Source organism: Urocitellus parryii, chromosome 13 (genome assembly GCF_045843805.1).
Source record: "Urocitellus parryii isolate mUroPar1 chromosome 13, mUroPar1.hap1, whole genome shotgun sequence".
Lineage (NCBI taxonomy): Eukaryota > Metazoa > Chordata > Mammalia > Rodentia > Sciuridae > Urocitellus > Urocitellus parryii.
Window position 1 is genome coordinate 58,088,567 of NC_135543.1, and position 20,668 is coordinate 58,109,234.

The window sequence follows — 20,668 nt, forward strand, 5'->3', positions numbered from 1 at the left end:
TACAACTCTGAAAACAGAATTCTGGACTGAATTAAATAGACTTGTGTTAGAATACATATATTCTTGGCCTATTATATCCTTGAGTTCATCATCTGTAGATTAAACCAACCTCTGGAAAAAGAAAATAGAAGAGAAAATTACATCTCTATTAAACCTGCAATTTTTGTCATTATTATCTAAACAAGAGTATAATAACTATTCATACAGCACTTAATGTTGTATTAAGTGTGATTAAGTAATCATCAGGCAATTTAAAGCTAATGGAAAGAATATGTATAGGGTATCTGTGGGGAGTCTTGGAACAAATCCTCTAAGATAAGTTACCACCCAATCATCTATACCAATTCTTAGGGGATGCTGGACTATCAGCATCACCTAGGTACTTATTAGAAATTGAAATTCTCTGGCTGTATCCCAGACCTACTGAATTATAATGGCTAGGGACCAGTGATCTATTTTAATATTCCTCCCAGTTTGAGAATCACTGATTTTAATCAATAAAGAAGAAAATATGGAGATCAAAGGACTAGAGGAAGGGTTCATACTTTCCAGCTGTCTCAGGGCTTGGGATTCAGCAAGATGGGTGATAGAATTCACTGAAATTCAAATCGGACAGTAAGAGATTACATATAGAGACCCAGAATTTCAGGTGTTTTGGACAGAGGACAAAAATGAGTACACTGGTGCCAAGTAGCCAGTAGTAGTGCTGCCATTTCACCACAGAAGAGAGGCACAACACAAAGTAGAGAAAAATACAGTGGAAAAACTTGGCATAGGGCAAACTATAGAACAGACTGAATTTAGCTGAACCAGATTAACACAAGATGGTGTTTGAAGAGTGCTCTATGTTTCTCAAGTGGCAAGTGAAGAGCTGCAGCATGGAGCCATCTTGAACAGCTCATGATGTAGCTTGTTGATGTAGAAGCCCAGGAAATTAGAGCAAATATTGCCATACCCTTGGCAAGGACCAACTGTGCTGCCTAGGGTGTACCTAGCAGAATACAATGGAAACAAGCAGAGAGAAGACTGTACCCAGGGTTATTCAGGTTAAAGATATAGAGGGGAATGCAACATGCTTCCCTTTGAGTCCTTCTGGTCCATAAACTTAATGGGCAAGCACAAATACACAGACTGTAAGCCTGGGAAGGCAGTGCATGTGTGGAAAGTGTAGTGATACCTGTGATGGATTGGTTATGAGTAGAATTCTCAGGACACCCCTGAGATCCAGACACCCAGAAGAGATCAGCATCCTCCTAGTCCTAGAGATGCGTTGATTCACTCTCTCAGGAGCAGATACCATCCCAACAAATTTTGCAAGGGATATGATCAGAGCTAAAACTTAGCTGCTGGAACTTCCTATTTAGAACTCAGCATCAGCCCCACACAGGGAGGATATCAACCTAGTCTGTTCACATGAAACTGCAACGGACAATACATTCTATCCTACTGGTAATCAGGGAAGCTGAAGGCTATTTCAACCCAGTTTGTGTTCCATGTAACTCCAGCTGGCAGCTTGATAAGCAACAATAAAAAATAGCAAAGATTTAAAGTTTCTCAGTTCTTGTTCTAAGCGGTGCCAAGCCAAAGAAGAAATAGAAAGAAAAGCAGTCTGGCATAGGCAGTGAACTTCCATCTTTGTTCTTGACAGTTTCGACCACTTTGGTGGAGATAATCCTATTTTTCCCCTTTGGTTTTCTCGCTGTGCTGATTGATTAGTTCATGAATAAACACACATACATATTCCTTTTTTTAATTTTGTTTTACTTTTTTTCTTCTCTCTCTAATAGCCAAATTCTCTTGTTCTCTATTAGCCCCTACCATCTTTCTCTTTTTACATTTTGAGTATTTCTTTTGCTCTCCTACCCCATTTTCTTTTTTCCTAATGAATTATAATTTTACTATATTTTACACTTCTTTAGTTTATATAATTTCTGCCAAATCCATTCACTTTGTCACAATTATTAGTACTGTGGATGGTGTAGTTGATGCCTGCTATTTGTTTTAATACTAGACCTAGTTCTTCATCATTACTGCTGTTGCTATTAATGGCTCACCCTGCCATTCTTGTTTTTGTAGTAGTGTTATAGATGTCATAGGAGGCAATAGATATTTATTTTAATGTTGCTTATTATTCACTTTGTATGTGTGTGTGTGTGTGTGTGTGTGTGTAGTTGGGATTCTACTTGGATGCTATGAGTTCACAGGGTAGAGACTCTCTTGGTGAACTAAATGCAGTTAAGAGACAGCACACCTTGCTCCACACACAAAATATCCCTGGCTCAAGCTTCAGTAGTCCTTTAACACAGAGAATAAATACAAAAGCCCAAAACCAATAACCAGGTCACAAGTGAAAAAGGCTATAGGAAGGTGAGCTTGGATCCCACTAATGGAAATCTGTTTCTATTACAAAAAATAGAGAGAGGCTACAACACTTCATCTCAAAGAACATATTGTTGCACAGCTGAATTACATCAGCAGGTCTGTACTGGTAAATTGAGAGCCACTGCAGGTTGAAACTCATACTTTAAGATAAGCACATGTGTCAAAGCTAAAATATACCAAAAGCACATGGCTTATTACAACAGATACTCAATAAAGGACTTCTTTGTAATAGAGGAAAAGAACTTCTTTTCAACAGATATGCAAGTACACACACCAAATTTATAATCACCCAACTAAGAAAATACTGAGGATGAAATTCCAGATGGCATCTATAAAAAATTGATTATTGAAATGATTAATAAGTTAAAAAACAGATCTAAGGAGCAAATTAAGAGAGGAAACACAGACAAAAGGCCATTTCTAAAGATAGCAAAACTCATGGAAATGAAATACATAATAAATCAAGTAAATTTACCTGAAAGTATCACTGATAGATTAGATTTCAGAGAAAACAGAACTTCAGGCCTCAAGGTATATAAACCTGAACACTTACACACAGTAAATAAAAAATAAAAAAGTAATGGCAAGAATATACAAGAATGCTGGGACAATATGAAGAGATAAAATTGAAGGTCACTGGAATTTAAAAAGGAATGAAGATATAGGCTCATTTTTAAATAAAAAAATAATAGAAAACTGTCCAAACCTAAGAAATGATATTAACATTCTTATATAGTATGCATATAGAACCCCAAACAGAAAAGATCAAAAAAGAACCTTTCCAAGAGAAATCATTATCAAAATGTCTACCATGTAGAATAAGAACAGAATATTAAAAGCTCCAAGTGAAAAACATCAAGTCACATTTGGCTGTAAGTCAATAACGCTTACATCTGACTTCTCAGCTAAGACTCTAAATTCCAAGTGGGCTTAAATGAGCGAATCCAAGCTTAGAGAAAAAAACAAAAAAACAAAAAAAAAAACAAAACAAAACTGTCAAACTAGAATACTATCTTCAGCAAAGCTATTATTCGGAACTGAAAAGGATATAAAAACTATCCAATGTAAGGACAAACAAAGAATCCATGATTACTGAGCCAGCACTACACGACATGTTTAAAGATATACTATACATGGAAGAACACAAAAACAAACCTTAAAAGTAACTCCTGAGTGGATGACACTCATAAGAAAAGAAATTAAGGAAATGCAGATTAATATATGAAATAAAGCAAAATGTCAGGAAACAGTAATCACCTCTCCATAATAACTGTAAATGACCTCAATTTTCCAAATAGAAGACACAGCCTTGGTAAAGTGGATTAAAGTCACAAATAAATGCTGTTTGCAAGAGACTCATGAAAGATAAAAACATGAACAGGTCAAAATAAAATAATGAGAAGCCGGGCCAGCTGCAGCTTCTGTCCCCCGCGGGACCCGCGGCCTGGAGCTAGGAGACCCAGCGCATGCGCGAGAAGATGGGCGGGGCCCAGGTGGTGAAGAACCTGGCCAAGAAGAAAGGCGAGTTCTGCGAATCGTGGGCGCCTGGGCGCTAGGAAGAAGGCGGCGGCAGCGCGGGGGCGGGCTCAGCGCTCCCGTGGGCCTGGCGGCGCCAGGCCTTGGCGACTTACCCCCAGCCAGTCGCGGGGACCCGAAAGGCCGCTGGAGAGACCCCGCGGGGGAACTGGCAGATCCCCTCAAGAAGAAGGGCGCAGCAGAGCAGGGCAGGAGGAAGAAGGCCGAGGCGGGGGCTGCCATGGCGGTTCCCGCCAGGCCCAGCGCGGCGGATGAGGAGGCCCAGCGGACCCTCCAGGATGAGCAGGTGGCGGACACGGACCCAGGTAAAGGTCGCTTCCTCGTGTGCATCTGTTTCCAGGGTGATGAGGGCGCCTGCCCGACCTGGGACTTCATAGTGGGCGCGCTCATCCTGCGCTCCACCAGCAGGGACCCGATGGACATCTTTGCTGCCATCCAGATCCCTGGCAGCCGCGAGTTCGACGTGAGCTTCCGCTCCTCGGAGAAGCAGGCCCTGTTCTTCCGCCTCTACTAGGAGAAGAGTGAGCAGGACGATTGCTGGGAGGACTTTGTGGTGCTGGGTCAGAGCAAGTCCAGCCTGAAAACGCTTTTCATCCTCTTCCTGAATAAGATGGTGGATGTGGAGGACACAGTGACCTGACTGAAGCGCCACTGCGAAGTGCTGGGGATGTCCCTGAAAGTGACCAACAGGTTTGGGATCTGGACCCGGGAGTACAAGATCTAGCTGGGCCAGGGGGAGGGCAAGTTAAAGTACTTATACTCTAGAACACACATTAAAACCTCCACAAGAGGGCATATAGAGCTGATAACTCAGCAAAGTAGCAGGATATAAGATCAATATACAACAATCAATACCTTTCCTATATTCCAAGAATCAATCTGCTGAAGAAAAAATTAGACAAACAATTTCATTCACAATAGCCTAAAAATACAATCAAATACTTAGACATAAATCTCACTAAGGAAGTTAAAGACCTGTGTAAAGAAAAGTACAGAGCACTGACAAAGGAAACTAAAGAAGACCTTAGGAGATAAAAAGACCTCCCATGTATTTATTAGGCAGAATTAATATTGTCAAAATGCATGTATGACCAAAAGCAATTGACAGATTCAATGTGATTCCCATTAAAATATCACTGACATTTTCCACAGAACCCAGGAAAAAAGTCCTAAAATTCATATGAAAGAATATAAGACATAAAATAGCCAAAGAAATACTAATCAAAAAGAGTGATGATATAGAGCCAGACACATCACCAGTTCAAAGCCAGCCTCAGCAAAATAGAGGTGCTAAGCAACTCAGTGAGACCCTGTGTCCCAATAAAATACAAAATAGCGTTGGTAACTTGGCTCAGTGGTCAATACAGGTACCCTTCCACCCCCCCACCAAAAAAAAATAAAAGAGTGATGATAGAGGCATCACAATACCTGATCTCAAATGATAACACAAAGTGAGAATAACAAAATCAGCATGTTACTGGCATAAAAACAGACATGAAGACCAATGGATCAGAAGACACAAGAGACAAATCCACATCAATTCAGTCATCTGATCCTTGAATAAAGTGCTTAAAAATTGTAGAAAAGTTTACCTTTGTAACAAATGGTACCAAGAAACGATATCCATTTGAAGAATGAAATGATGTACATTCCACTCATGCAGGACTAAGATGAACTCAGTGCTTCAAAGACCTGAGAATTAAACCAGAACACTGCAAGTGATAGGAGAAAACATAGTGTCAACACTCCCCATATATAGATATAGGCATTAGCTGGCTTAGTAAGACTCCTGACTCTCAAGGAACAAAACTGAGATTTCAGTAAGTGGGATGGCATGAAATTAAAAAGCTTCTGCATAGCAAAGGAAACAAAGGCATGAGGAAAGAGCCTACAGAAGGGGAGAAACTATTTTCTAGTCACTCTTGTTATAGGGGATTAATATCCACAACATAAACCAATCAATAATATATGGGCAAACAAGCTAAATTGACATATCTCAGAAGAAATACAAATGACCAACAAATGCATGAGAAAAATCTCAGCATCTTGCAGACAGGGAAATACAAATCAAAACCACACTGAGATTTCACTTCACCCCAGTTAGAATGGCAATCAACAGGAGTACAAATAACAATTATTGTTAAGAATGGGAAAAGGTATAGCTGTGCAGTGTTGGTACAATTGCAAATTGGTACAATCACTTTGGAAAGCAGTATGGAACACCTTCAAAAGTCTAGGAATGGGATGCACCCATGGGACCTAATATACCACTATCTGGTTCTTTATCCAAAAGAACTAAAATCAGCATACTATAGTGATACACACATAGCAATGTTTATAGCAACACAATTCACAATAGCCAAGTTTCAAACTAGCCCACGTGCCTATGATTAGATGAACAGATAAAATGTGGTATACATACACAGAGTAGTTTTACTCAGCCATAAAGAATGAAATTATGTCATTTGCTGGTAAATGGATGGACCTGGAGAATATCGAGTTAGGTGAAATAATCCACACTCAGAAAACCGAGGGTAGAATATTTCCTCTTGTGGAGAAGCTAGAGAAAGAGAACCAATCTCAGAGAAATAGAAAGGAATCCAACAGAGTAGAGAAAGGCAATCTTGAAGATGGGAGGAGGGAAGGAGGGAAGAAGGACGATCTCTGCTTTCAGTCACCTTGAGGTAAATTTTGTTACTAGATATGCTATGTCCATGTGCCACTATACCACAGTGAATTCTGCTTATGTATATAATTTGGAAGTGCTAATTAAAATAATAACAACTAGAGGAATATCAGTAGAGTAGAGCAAGAAGATGAGGGGGGGAGGGAAGGAATTAAGGGAGAGAAAGGAAACATACTAAAGAAAAAGGCTGATCAAATGATGTGCATGTACATATATGGCATAATGAAGTCCACTATTATAATTCACCATAAAAAGATTAAATATTAAAAAAGGAATGAAAGTCCTCATTAACAGATATTTTATATTAGATATTAAACTAAGTTCACAGACATGAGCAACACATGATTTTTAAAAATATTTGAACAAAAGTTTTAAGAAAAGTAAATATATTTGGATGGAAGAGACTACCACACTTGTTACATCAGAGAAACAAAAGTAAATTTCTAATTCAAATTGGAACAAGAAAATATATTGAATACAGGTCAAGTATCCTATTCTCCTGCTCTACATCTAAAAACCACCATCCAAACAGTACAATGCATCTAAGCTATGAACACTCTGTTGTGAAAAGTAACCAAAAGATTATCAATAAAAGCAAAGGTTATCCTAAAAGAACAGAATAAACAAACTTGTGGCATTTTTAATGTGAAAATGAGAGAAGAGGAAAAAGGTATCACTTAAATACAACTTCAGAGTGGATATTAAAGTTTCAAAACCATGTTGCTTCTTCTTCATACTACTTAAAAACTGAAGGCTGGAAAAACTGATAATTTTCTTAGAAAACCTGAATCACTAAAAACTGACTTATGAACAGAAGAGAAAATCTGCACTCCAAAGTTTAATGGCTTGCAGAGGTGGGACTTTTGGGAAGTGACTAGCTCTGACCTCAACAATGGGTTTGTCCACTGATGGAGCCACGACAGAATGGACTATTGGAAGGTGATGAAATTTGTAGTTGAAAGGAGTGGGGCCTTGAGAACATGCCCTTGGGGACTATATCTTGTCCATGGACTCTTCCTCTCTAGCTCTCTGCTTCCCAGTCACCATGAGGTAAGTGGATTTGCTCTACCATGCCCATCAGTCATCATAATACTACACCTCACCATGGGCACAGAAATAATGAAGCCAGCTGACCATGAACCAAAACCTCTGAAAACAGGAGCCAACATAAATCTTTCCTCCTTTGTCTTCTCAGGTATTTCGTCACAGTAATGGAGTGCTGAGTAGGAACAGGCTCAAATGCCAATGTTCTGGCTACTGTTATTTCTATTAGGTGTAATAAACTTTTCTTTGTCTCTCCTCAGGAATCCTGTGTCATCTGCCAGCATCCAGAAAATTGATCAGCTTGCAAGCGGGTAAAATCTCAGGTCTCTCATGGTTTTCGATAAGGTAAATTCTATTTTCATTATTATTACATGTATTTTGAAACTCTTCCACAATAAACATGTATTATATTACCTGAATAATAGAATTTCTTTGTAATTATTTGAATAGACAACGAAGGTCTTAACCATACTAATGATTAAAGGATAGAACTATTTTATTCAGAAGGTTAAAATTATTAATATTCTCTCCTATTAGGAAAACTCAGGTTTTAGATTATCACATGAAGCTTTTTGTAAGATTCTCTTTTATTAGTTATAAAATGGATTAAGCTATGCCTAATTTAAATGCATTTAAGAAGACAAATTTTGGTACAAAAGCATGCATAAGCAGAAGATTTTGTAAAGGCAATTGTATTTTACTTGCTAAGCCTGTCTATTTTATAATTCCTTGTATCCATCATCATAATCCTCATTGATTCTGTTTGTACCAGACAGCTTCTGTTATGGTTTAGATCTAGAGTTTCCTCCAAAGCCTCATGGGTTGAAGACTTCCCAAAAGCATTCACATTCAGAGGTGGGATTTTTGGGAAATGATTGGATCCTGATGGCTCCAACCTCATCAATTGATGGAGTCATTGATGGAATCATATTTTATGAAATTATTGGAAGGTGTTTGAAATTGCAGGTGGTGGGACATAGTTGAAGATATAAGGTCACTGGAAGTGTGACATGGCATATTTCTTCTTGCTAACACCTCCCTCCTCCTCTCCCTTCTCCTTCTCTTCTCCCTCCTCCTCCTCCTCCTCCTCCTCTTCCTTTTCCTCCTCCTCTTCCTCCTTCCTCCTTCCTTCTTCTTTCTTCCTTTTTCCTTCTTCTTTCTTCTTCTTCTCTCTTTGCTGGCTATTATGAGCTACTTCCTCTGCCATGCCCTTCTGCCATGCAGTACTACCTCAGATCAGGCCTAGAATGAATGAAATCAGCAACTATGGACTAAAAAAATATGAAACTCTGAATCAGAATAAATCTTTCCTCTTCTAGGTTTATTTCCTCAGTTATTTATCAAGGTGATGGAACATTGACTAGCATAGCTTCTATTTTATGTGGGTATAATTTTAGAATATTATATAGTTCTTGCCCCAAATCTAGAATGTTTAATAGAAATTAAACAGGCATATAGTCAGAATAAGTAAACCCAGCACCTTTCCACCTGCTTGATCAAGACATACCAGTCTATAAAGAATCAGTATCCACCCCTCTCACCACCCCATTTCCTAATTCAGTAAACCACCATCCTATCTAGAATTCTGGAGTAGTTTAGTCATTTATTTTATTTTAAAAATAATGCTCTTAAAATTTATTTTATTTTGTACCTCTTTAAGACTGAGTAATAGTCAATTGTGTACATGTACCACATTTTCTTTGTCTATTCATCTGTTAAAGAGCATCTAGATTTGTTCCATACTTTAGCTATTGTGAATTGAGCTGCTATAACATTGGTGTGGCTGTGTTACTGAAGTATGCTGAGTTTAAGTCTTTGGAAATAAACCAAGTAGTGGGATACCTGGGGTCAAATGGTGGTTCCATACCAAGTTTTTGGAGGCATCTCCATATTTCTTTCCAGAGTAGTTGCATCAATTTTCTATCCCACCAGCAATGTATGAATGTAGCTTTTTCCCCACATCCTCACCAACCCTGATTATTGTTTGTGGTACATGCTAATTTAAAAGATCTAAGAAAAAATAAACCATAAAAAATAGATAACCAAATTCAATATGTACACATATAGTGTAATTATCTTGCTATTTTCTGTCCAATTTTTGGTTTGATATTTTTACTATGATTTGTTCATTAACATTCCTGGATATTGATTTTTTAAAAAATGGGTAGTTTTCAACCATTTTTTGAGTAGTAGTTTCTGTTCCTGTTTGTCTCCCTCTTTCTAATAGTCCTAATAAGTATATGTTGAGGTAAATATGATGTCCTATGTTTCTCTGTAGTTCTATTTTTTTCACTTTCTCCCTCTTTTTCACATTGTATAATTTCTATCAATCTGTCTTCAAGAGTTTTGATTGTTCTCCTAATTGTCTATTATGGTTTAGACATGAGATATCGCCCAAAAAGCTCATGTGTGAGACATTTCAGGAATATTTGAAGGTGAAATGGTTAGTTTATGAGAGCAGTAACTTAATCCATTTGATAGATTAATGATTTGAATGAATTAGTGATGTTAGGGTGTGGCTGGGAGAAGTAGGTCACACAGGGTGTACCCTTGGTATTGTATTATGGCTGAATCCTTGCACTCCAGCTCTCTCTGCTTCCTGGCTATTGTGAACTGAGCAGTTTTTCTCTGCCTTGCCCTTCTCCACCCCATTCTGCCACATTTAGTGCCAGAGTAATGGAGTTGGCTAAGCATGGACTGAATCTAAGCAACTATGAGCCAAAATAAATTTTGAAGTTTTTCTTCTCAGAAGTTTTGGTCCTTTTATGACAAAAAATCTGACTACCATATGGGGTCATATATGTTAGGCCCCTCTAGTAGATTTTTAAAAAATTCTTGTCAATTCAAATACATATTTTTTTATTAGTGCTGGATATTGAACCCCGGACCTTGCACATGCTAAGCAAGCACTCAACCAAATGAGCTATGTATCTAGCCCCTCTCTAGTGGATTTTAAAATTTACTGATCGTACTTTTTCAATCCCAGTAATTTCACTTGGCTCCTCTTTTGCTTCTTTATTGATTCTATTTGATGAGACACTGTCTCCCTGCCATCCCTTACTTCATTAAGCTGAGTTTGCCTCAGCTCTTATGCATGTATACAATGGCTGCTTTGAAGTCCTTGTTTACCAAATCTGACCTGGTCCTCCTCACTGGCAGTTTCTGCTGCTTGCCTTTTTGCGTATATGGTACCCATTACTATTTCATTTTGTTGTTGTTAAAAACTGGATACTTAGCTTTAAAGAAGAATGAAATTATGGCATTTGCTGGTAAATGGATGGAGTTGGAGAAGATCATGCTAAGTAAAATAAGCCAATCCCAAAAAATCAAAGGCCAATTATTTTCTCTGGTATGATGATTCTAATTCACAATAGGAAGTGGGGCACTAGGGAAGACTAGATTTAGCTTAGATTAGGTACAGGGCAGTGAAGGGAGGGGAGGGAAGAAGATAAGGGCATAGGAAGGATAGTAGAATGAAACAGACATTATTACTTTGTGTACATATATGACCATATGACCGACATGATTCTACAACATGTACAATAAGAAAAATGAGAAATTGTACCCCATCTATGTATACAAACTACATAAATGCTTTCTACTGTCATGCATGACTAATTTAAAAAATTAGAAAAATTTTAAAAAGACTGAACATTTTAGATTTTTTTGTGCTAGCTTTGCATACTTACTTCCTTTCCCTTCTCTATATTTGTTGCTATTAGCTTGTTTGTTTTGTAGTGTGCCTAGGCTGACTTGTGAATCTGCTCTCTCCACAGTATGAAGCATTGTTAATGTGTGGTGGTAGAGGGCAGCCTTGACCATGTGCACAGTCATCCTACAATGTTACTAGTTTTGTCAGGGTTCCTTCTCACTGTCACTTTCCCTTATCTCCATTGTGCTGCTTGCTTCATTTATTGTTATTCCCTCAACATGCTCCTGTCCTTTAGGTTCACTAGTTACTCACTGATTTCTCTATTATTTTCAACAATACTCTTCAGATAAATTCTTCAGCAGTCTGATCCAATTAAATTTGGGCAGGGGTAGTTTTGGAAGCCAGTCATCAATTGGTTCAGACCCCAGAAGGGCTCTTTCCCTGGTTCCCTTTGATGAAGCAGCTATCCTGTAGTTCAGTTTGTGAAGGACTTATTTTCTAGAACTCTCTGAATGGACCATATAAAATCTCGCCAAAAGAGCACCAAAGTCTGTTTTCTTATAAACTACCCATTTTGTGAAAACTGTCTAAGTCACTAGTTGCTCAGTTGGAAGTGACACTAGTCTATGATATTCTGTTTGCTTCTCCCCTGCAAGTGAGTTACAGTGAAGGCTGCCAGGGCCCTCATAGTCTCAGACTGCCATGCCGACAAGTCACACCTCCACCGTGTGGGCCCAGGGGTAGAAGGAAGGCTCCAGCTCCTTAGTCACAGTCACAAGGCATTTAGCCCCTTAAATTTAGAGTTGAAAAGGATGAGAAAGGCTGGTGGGCTACCCATCCTGAAATGTACTCTGAGCCAGACCCACTTTGAGTGGAGCTTCCTTCAAACTGCTCTGAGTGTTGGAATGGGGAAAGAGGGTGCAAGGTCTAGCTAAATGCAAGAGACTCTCATTGTTTACACTGATATTTAATTGATTTTCTTGAATAAATATTTTATAGGCCCTTTATACAAGTTTTAGAAATTAAAAAAGGAAAAAACAAAAACAAAATAAAAGACTAAGTGTTTCTGTCAGCTTTTGCTTATTTCCATGAGGTTGGCCCATGGAATTTCTAACAAGTTTCTGTATATTTATCTGTCAGTAAACAAATTGGAGTCCTCACAATAGAGTTGGACATTTTGCTTTTAATAAAATATTAGAAAACAAATTCAAAATATTCTGTGCACATTATTTCCTTTATAATATTAAATATTTTTAAGTCACAATTTTTAATGGTTATTTTGCCATTCCACCCTAGGAAGGTACAACCAATACTCTAGGAGCCTATTAACTCTTCTTGCTACCTCATGTTGCTCTTTTTATTTTGCTCCTTTCCCTTTCTCTCTTTGTCTTCCTCCTTCTTTTCTCCCTTGCTTGTCCCTTCTTACCTTATTTCTTCATTCTTTTCTTTATTCTCTTTCCTTTCTTGGTTTCTCTTTCCTTTTTTCCTTCCATCCCTATTTCATATTTCTCTCTCTCCATTTTCTTTCTCTTCTTCTCTTCCCCATCCTCCTCTCATCCTCTTCCTGATCATCATCTTCATCATCTCCTCCTCCACCTCCTCTTCTATCTATCTATCTATCTATCTATCTATCTATCTATCTATGTATCTCTCTCTCTCTCTCTCTATCTCTTTTTTTGGACAAAATTGTCAGGGCTGGCCTTGAACTGCTGGATTCAAGTGATCCAACTCAACCTCCCAAATAGATAGGATTATAGGTACATCCACTGTGCCTGGCTTTCTGCTGACAGTTTTCCCTGCCATCCTATGCTCTTTGAAAAGAGAACAGGTGGAATAATAGTTTACCTGTATGATAATGACATTTTTTCTTCAGATACCCTTTCCCATAGTCCCACTGTTTATGGAAAAAGCATTGCACATGGTGACACAAGACTTGGCAGGGCATTCAGGATTCCTCACACATTACCCCAACCAATTACTTATCCTAAGATTGCCTTTCAAAGTCTTGCCTCTGAGTTGTGTTTTTGTGTTTCGCTAACACAAATTTCTACCTCCCTTCTGTTAGAGAATTATTGCTTGTGGATCTTTCCCTGAACCTCCAGCAAAAACTCCTTGCATTTCCCTTATAAACTGCTCCTTCTTATGGGTATTTTCAAGGTAAATTTATTATAGGTTATAATCATCTCTTTAGAAATTTCTTTAGAGATTATTTGAGACAAGTGCTCATCCTCCCATATTTCCTTTCTCCTTATTCTTATTAAATATGCACTATGTGCCAGCACACTCTAAGAGCCCATATATATTTTCCTCCCTGAGATGTAAGTATCATTTTTTAGATACAAGCATCCTGTTTGTCATTAATGAAAATATGTGAAGAGTGTTTTATTCTTTATTAAGTTGAACTTGCTTATTACTAGTACTTATTTAGTAAAAATAAAACTTACACAGAGGTCACATAAGGATATCAAGCAGTGAATGGTCACTTCAAAAAATAGAATGAGAAAGTTCACCATGGCATATGATATAGTGGGATATGGGTATGACAGCTTCCTTTTATGAAATTTGAAAACACTGTTTTTCTTTACACACAGAGAGAAAAGGTTTAGAGACATATACCTTAAAAGAAAACTTTGTAACTATTAAATAACTATGAATATATTCTGGCCCTAGTTTACAGAGAAAACTAAGTAAGATTATAAGCCATAATCAAATTTATCTGCTTTCCAAAGGATCTCCTCAAAGAATACTTCTAGTTTGTTGTATTTCTGGCATTAATGGAAAGGGAAGGGCTGGTGAATCATGAAGCAGGGGCTAATTAATTATATCATGACTGCCATGTTTAGTGAAATCGAGCTTAAATCTTTCAGAATAAATTTTTTCATTAATTTGAACTCAATTTTCATTTGCTATGACCCTGTTCTGGCCATATTTTAAGCCTACTGTATCATTTTCTCTGCACAATCTGTACATGAAAATCTTGAAATAAGAGAAATGCTCATGATGGAGGAGTTTTCTATTTACTCTTGGGATAAAGATTTCTATGTTTTATCATCTTTATTCTGTTATTTTTAGTCCAAATATATTTTCAATAACTAAATAAACTAATTGCAAAAGTGGCCAAGAGTAAAGAAGATGAGCTATAAGATGCTCAGAGGTGATGCATTAGTCTGCTTGGACTTCCATGACAAAATAGTGTGAGCATTAGTCTGCTTGGACTTCCATGACAAAACAGTGTGAACAGTGTGACTGAAACAACAAGCATTTATTTCTCACAGTTCTGAAGGCTGCAAGTCCAAGATCAAGGTACTGGAAGACTGGGTTTCATGTTAGAGCTCTCATTGTTGCTTGCAGAGCAGCACTTATTGTGTCCTCACATGGCACATAGATGGTGAGTGACCTCTGGTTTCTCTTCCTTAAAAAAATAAAAAAAATAAGGACACTGATATCATCATGGCAGAACTTATCTTCAAGAACTTATCTAAATCTGATTTCCTCCCAAAGTCCCCATTTGCAAATACCAAACCTGTAAGTGTAGGGCTCTAACAAATGAATCTGAGGGAAAGTAAGTGCTTGATATACATTTACTATATGATCTGAAGGTAATTGTGGAGCCCTTTCCCCCATCTCTGTGGGCATATGTATTCCTACATATCAGGGAAAGGGTTATCCTGGATACCCTGAGAATCCCTGTTCAGCAGTACTCTCAGAAAATATAGTCACATGAACCATGCAGGAGTATGTATTTTTTTTCTTTCTCCCTCCTTCCCTCCATCTTTTTCCATATCAGTTGTTTTGGAAACACAATTCACATGCAGTTAACCTTTCTGATATATACAATTTAATGGAAGAATCTCAGTAGGTTTCATGCAAGGACAATTCTTGGAATAAAACAAAAAATATGATAGAGAATGCTTGATTATTGATTACACATTAAACCAATTAGTGGCAGAGCTTCAACTAGCTAAAAAATAAACTATGCTTAGGATATGGATCTATGACATTGAACATCTACATTATTTATTGAGAAATGCTTCATGGACAATTCTGAATGAATGCTATTTTTTCTTCATTTATATACAGGTCTCAGTTGGTGGCTTCTTGTATTCAATTCAATTGAAAGTGAGTTTATTTTCACTGTAACAATGTGAGCAATAATTTCACTAGAGTCTAACATTGAATGAAACAAGTAAAGTAAATTTTATAAAAGGAATCACAAAGATGGGATGAAGGAAGGGGGAGAGAAAAAAGAAAGGGGCATAAGTCAATACTGATGAAGCCTCTAATAGGAAAGCTCTGTTCTTAATAAGGGGTTTTTGTAAAGTGGGATGTAACTTCATTGAGTGTCTTGTTTTGGAATTATGTGTGGAGCTGGTGATGGTCTTCTTCCCTGTGCTTTGTGTGCTGGCACTACACATACAGGCAGCTGCAGTGAGAAGGTATAATAAATCAGATGCTGAGCTCATGGCAGGAGTTACAAATTATTCAGGACTCTCATACAGGGACTTTGACTAAGAATATCCAGGTGCTTCTGTGACCAATCTCCTGGTAGAATAACTGCTGCAGCCTGTTAAAAATGAGAGAATGTAAGGCTATCTTAGAATCTTGCCAGAATAACCTCATGGTAGATGAAACCTGCAAAGAGACCTATTGATGAAACTCATGAGTGAAGGGATGCTTTTCAGGCCACTTCTTCTGGTGCAAATTTTGAACATATCAACTGAATCTTCCCTCATTCTAATAGAAGTAATTGTCATAAAATAATCTATGAAGACTATTATTTGTCAGTTTTTGTCTGTAATCATGGTAAGCACATTTAACATGAGACCTATCTTCCTAAAAAACTTTTAATACACATTTTACCATCATTAACTATTGGCACAATATTGTGTAGCAGATCTCTTGATCTCCGCTGAAAATTCATGCCTATTAAACAGAAACTTGTATTTTCCCCATTCTTCTCCCCCAACTTCTGGCAACCACCATTATACTCTACATTTCTAAGTTTAGCCACTATTGAAACCTCAAAAAAGTGGAATGTTGCAGCACATGTCCTTCTATATCCAGCTTATTTCACTTACATAATGTTCTCCTGGTTCATCTGTGTTACCACATACGGTAGGAATTTCTTCCTTTTTTAGGATGAATAATATTCCATTGAAATCAAGTGCCACACTTTTTTATTGATTTATTTGATTGTGATCAGATCAATAATCAAAAGCTTCATAACAAAGCAAAGTCCAGGACCAGTTTTCTTCACAGGAACATTCTACCAAATATTTAACCAATTAATACCAATAATTCTCAACTATTCGAAACAATTGAAAAACGATGAATATTTCTAAAGTTATTATATAAGACCAGAATTACCCTGATACTGAAGATTCACAAAGATACTATTAAGATAAGAAATGTAAACAGTCCCTGATAAGTAGAGATGAAAAAATATCCTCAAGAAATACTAGCAAACTTAATTCAATAAAACATGAAAAGGATTATGCAACCAGAACCAAGTGAAATTTATTCTTCATGTGGAAAATTTAATGAATACACCACATTAACAGAATGGAGAAGAACATAAACAATACATGATCATCTCAATAAACAATACATGATCATCTCAATAGCTAGCAGAAACAGTTGGAAAGCTTATTTTTGAGATGAATCTATTGTTTGTTCAATATTAAGTGACTATCACTGAACTCAAAATATTTTTAGTCAGTTTGAGTTTTTTTTAAAAAGCAAAATGCACTTTCTTTAATTATAATATAAAAATATTAATTAAGGGCTTGGGGTGTCACTCTGTGTTATAGTTATTGGCTAGTATGTGCAAGGCCTGATGTTCTACCTATCTGCATTCCTGCACACTGTGTGTGTTTGTGTGTGTGTATGTGCATGTGTGACATGTTTTCTTATTTCTATTTCCTTTTCAAGTTATCTAAAATTGCACATAGTACTGTAAACATAAGTGTTTCCAATTTTATAGTGGTCACTTAACTTTAAGTGTCTGAAAAGGAGAGAATATATTAATAGGCATATCACCATGGAGAATTACAAATTCAAGTGACTTGTGTAATTTCAACTATTATTTATCAGTTTTTGTCTTTTATCATGGTAAGTGCATTTAACATGAGACCTATCTTCCTAAAAAATTCCAGAGAATTACAGAGAATTACAAATTCATGGCAGAACTTATCTTCAAGAACTTATCTAAATCTAATTTCCTCCCAAAGTCCTCATTTGCAAATACCAAACCTGTAAGTGTAGGGCTCTAACAAATGAATCTGAGGGAAAGTGAGTGCTTGGTATACACTTACTATATGATTTTTAATTAATTCCTTTGAAATTAATGGCAAACAAGAAGAGCCTTACATTAATCAGAAGCTTTCAAACAGTGGTCCTAAGAAAGTGGAGTACAGCTGTGAGAAGGCAGCATGTTTATCATTTTCCTTACCATTAACCCTTATTGTTATCTAATTTCATAATACATATGTAAACAGTATTACACCTACATAGAACAGTGAAAGAGTGAACTTTGTAAAATACATACTATATAAACTTGATTATTTGTAAAGCTAATATGTTTATAATTTGATGATTTCCAAATGCAGTTAGAAACAATTGAAATAAGAACATCAAGAAAGCAAAGGAAAAAAACTCTCAGATATTGTGAAAATTAATTTGGAGTCCTGAGAATCTGAGAATTAAGAGGTCATATTCATAGACTGTTGAAACAATTCTCTCAATTTTTTAAATTCACATCTCACTGCAATGTGACTTTATGGACCCTTCCTAAGAGTTAGAAATGTTTTCCCCATTTACTTCTCTGGAATGGCTATGTGACTGGCTTTGACCAAAAGGATTTTTGCAACAACTGATCCCAGGGCTCAAGAGGATTTGGGATTTTTTCTTCCCACCTTTTGAAATATGGTTTTTCTGATTTAGGAAGCTTGGACCAGCCTCTTGAGGGGAAAGATCCCATAGAATTGAGATGAGATCTTTGAATTGAGGCCACCCTGGAAGAGCCAGTCTCCAAGGGTACAGTCACATGAATAATCTCAAATAAGATAAGCAAAGAACTTTTCATCTGACTCTGTCCCAAAAAGCATTGTGAGCAAATAAAACTGCTGTTTTCAGCCACTAAAATTGAGAGGAAGGTGTTTGTTTTTCTTTATATATTTTCTTTTCTTTATTTGTTCTTTTTAGATATACATGACTGTAGAATGCATTTTCACACATTATAAATATATGCAGTATAACATTCTAATTAGGATCCCATTCTAGTGGTTGTACATGATGTAGATTTTCATTGGTTGTTTATTTGATAGAATGTTCTCTCTGATATGGGTGGTATTTTGTTCTGCAGTGATAAATAATACAATTATCCTAAATGCCATTGTGCATTGTTAAGTCTAGTGATAAAGACGAGAATTAGTAATAATGATAATTTCCCCTTAAATTGGTTTTTAACTTGATTTGTGTTTTTGATTAACTATTATATAGTTATGAAAGGTCATAATTATCAAGTTACAGTTGTTTTTAAATGCAATATATCTGTTAGCCAATTCTGCTATATTGGCTTCCATTAACCTCTTGACACTATTTCCAATAATATCTCTCATTTTAAATCTGGCCTTCTGTCTGTGCAGCCAGTGAAAGCCTCAAGGGTCTATTATTTCTTAGTTGTTGAATCTCCAGTTCCCAGCTTAGTGTCTTCCACAAAGGGTACTCGGTGGGTGATTATTCACTGCCTGGGTACATCTCTGTTGTGCTTCTGCCAAATTCCACATTAATCACTAACAGGTAATTCATTCTCTTGACTTCTAGATCTAGAAAACTGCCTTATCTATGACAGATAATCCATCCCTGCTTAAAGATTGATGGGTGTCTTCTTATTTTTCTAATCTCTTCAAGCAAAACTAGAAGAAAGTTATATGTAAAAATAAATTATTTTGTTTTAATAGGAGCTGGAAAAGTCTAGAATACATCTATGATTTTCAATAGGTTCTTGGCTTATACTTTAGCATGTTAAATGGAAGAGTGGCTGCCAACTGCTGGGAACATTTTGCAGTGAGAAGAGAGTCATCACTTTTGGGACATTAAACCATTAAAACTTCAAATTTCTACACATGTTTTTAAGTGGTATATGTATTACAAGTTCTGGCATAAGCAAAAACTTCCTTCCCTTCATTAAATAGACTGGCTGGCAGCTTGTTCTTGATATATATCCATCTCCTTCATCCCTTACTAGAATAGGTAACTAAGAAGAGAACCTGGGTGGTTATAGTAGCACAGACTGGAAGACCTCTGGAGAAGATTAAGCAAATGGCTCTGGAGAGTAAAAATAAGCACAACCAAGCAGTAGGGAAGGACCATCAGAGCTCTAGGGTTCTGCAAATCATCCCCATTGGGCTTAGAAAATCCCCACAGTTTCACTATATTCCCTACAATATTCTTTAAACTTACAAAAGTACACTCTGTTTTGGAGAAAAAATAACATTGCCTGATGGATGACATATTGCCAGTTGAACTTTGAGGTGGATTAAGGTGTCAGTGATGGAGATTTTGTGAGGATCTTTAAGGAGATATGCTATCTGGAGGATTACATGTCCTGGTGGACCCATTAAGATCTGGATCTCATACACATGAATCAGGCTTGTGACAGAGAGACCCAGAGACAGGCCACTCCTAACAATTGAAGTGTTCCTTTGACTGGCTCATTCTGACCCTGAGCATAAATGGAATACAATAACTTTTCATGTAGATCATGAGATCTAGATTTTGAAATAGGATTTAAGGTCTGATCAATGTCTTTATTTTACTATGTGCTGAGGGACTAAGTATTATATTCAAAGACATTTGGGAAGTCCAATTTGATGCTGAAAAGAGACTAAAGTTCCAAATCTACAGATGTTTGTTTTGGTTTGATATTATAATTAATCCTTATGAATATGAATTTATTTCTAGACTCTAAATCAAATTTGCCAATATTTATATTTGTTGGATAAAACCACAGCATCTTGCAATGTCTTGCAAATATCTCTCCATTACTGAACTTTTATAATGCAGTAAGAAATCTGTCTTGAACCTGGAGCTGAGGCCTTTTGGAAGCCATCACTCACTTAGCAAACAGAAATCCTGCTGGATTCACAACCAAGTATGGAATTTCCATTTTATCAGGATAATTAGATAATTAGAGCCCTGCCTCTTAAGGAGTAAACTTTCCTGATTTTTAAAAGTATAGTCTTATTTAAAAAAAAAAATTGCTGATACAGTGATGCACACTTGTAATCCCAGTGGCTCAGGAGATTGAGACAGGAGGATCACAAGTTCAAAGCCAGGACCCAAGCAACTTAGTGAGGCCCTAAGAA

The 20,668-nt window shown here is 36.9% G+C and overlaps 1 pseudogene; it reads left to right on the forward strand.

The window, feature by feature from the left end:
• The first annotated feature begins 3,848 nt into the window (after positions 1-3,848).
• LOC113199299 (zinc finger CCHC domain-containing protein 3-like) lies at positions 3,849-4,750 on the forward strand (annotated as a pseudogene).
• The last annotated feature ends 15,918 nt before the right edge of the window (positions 4,751-20,668 follow it).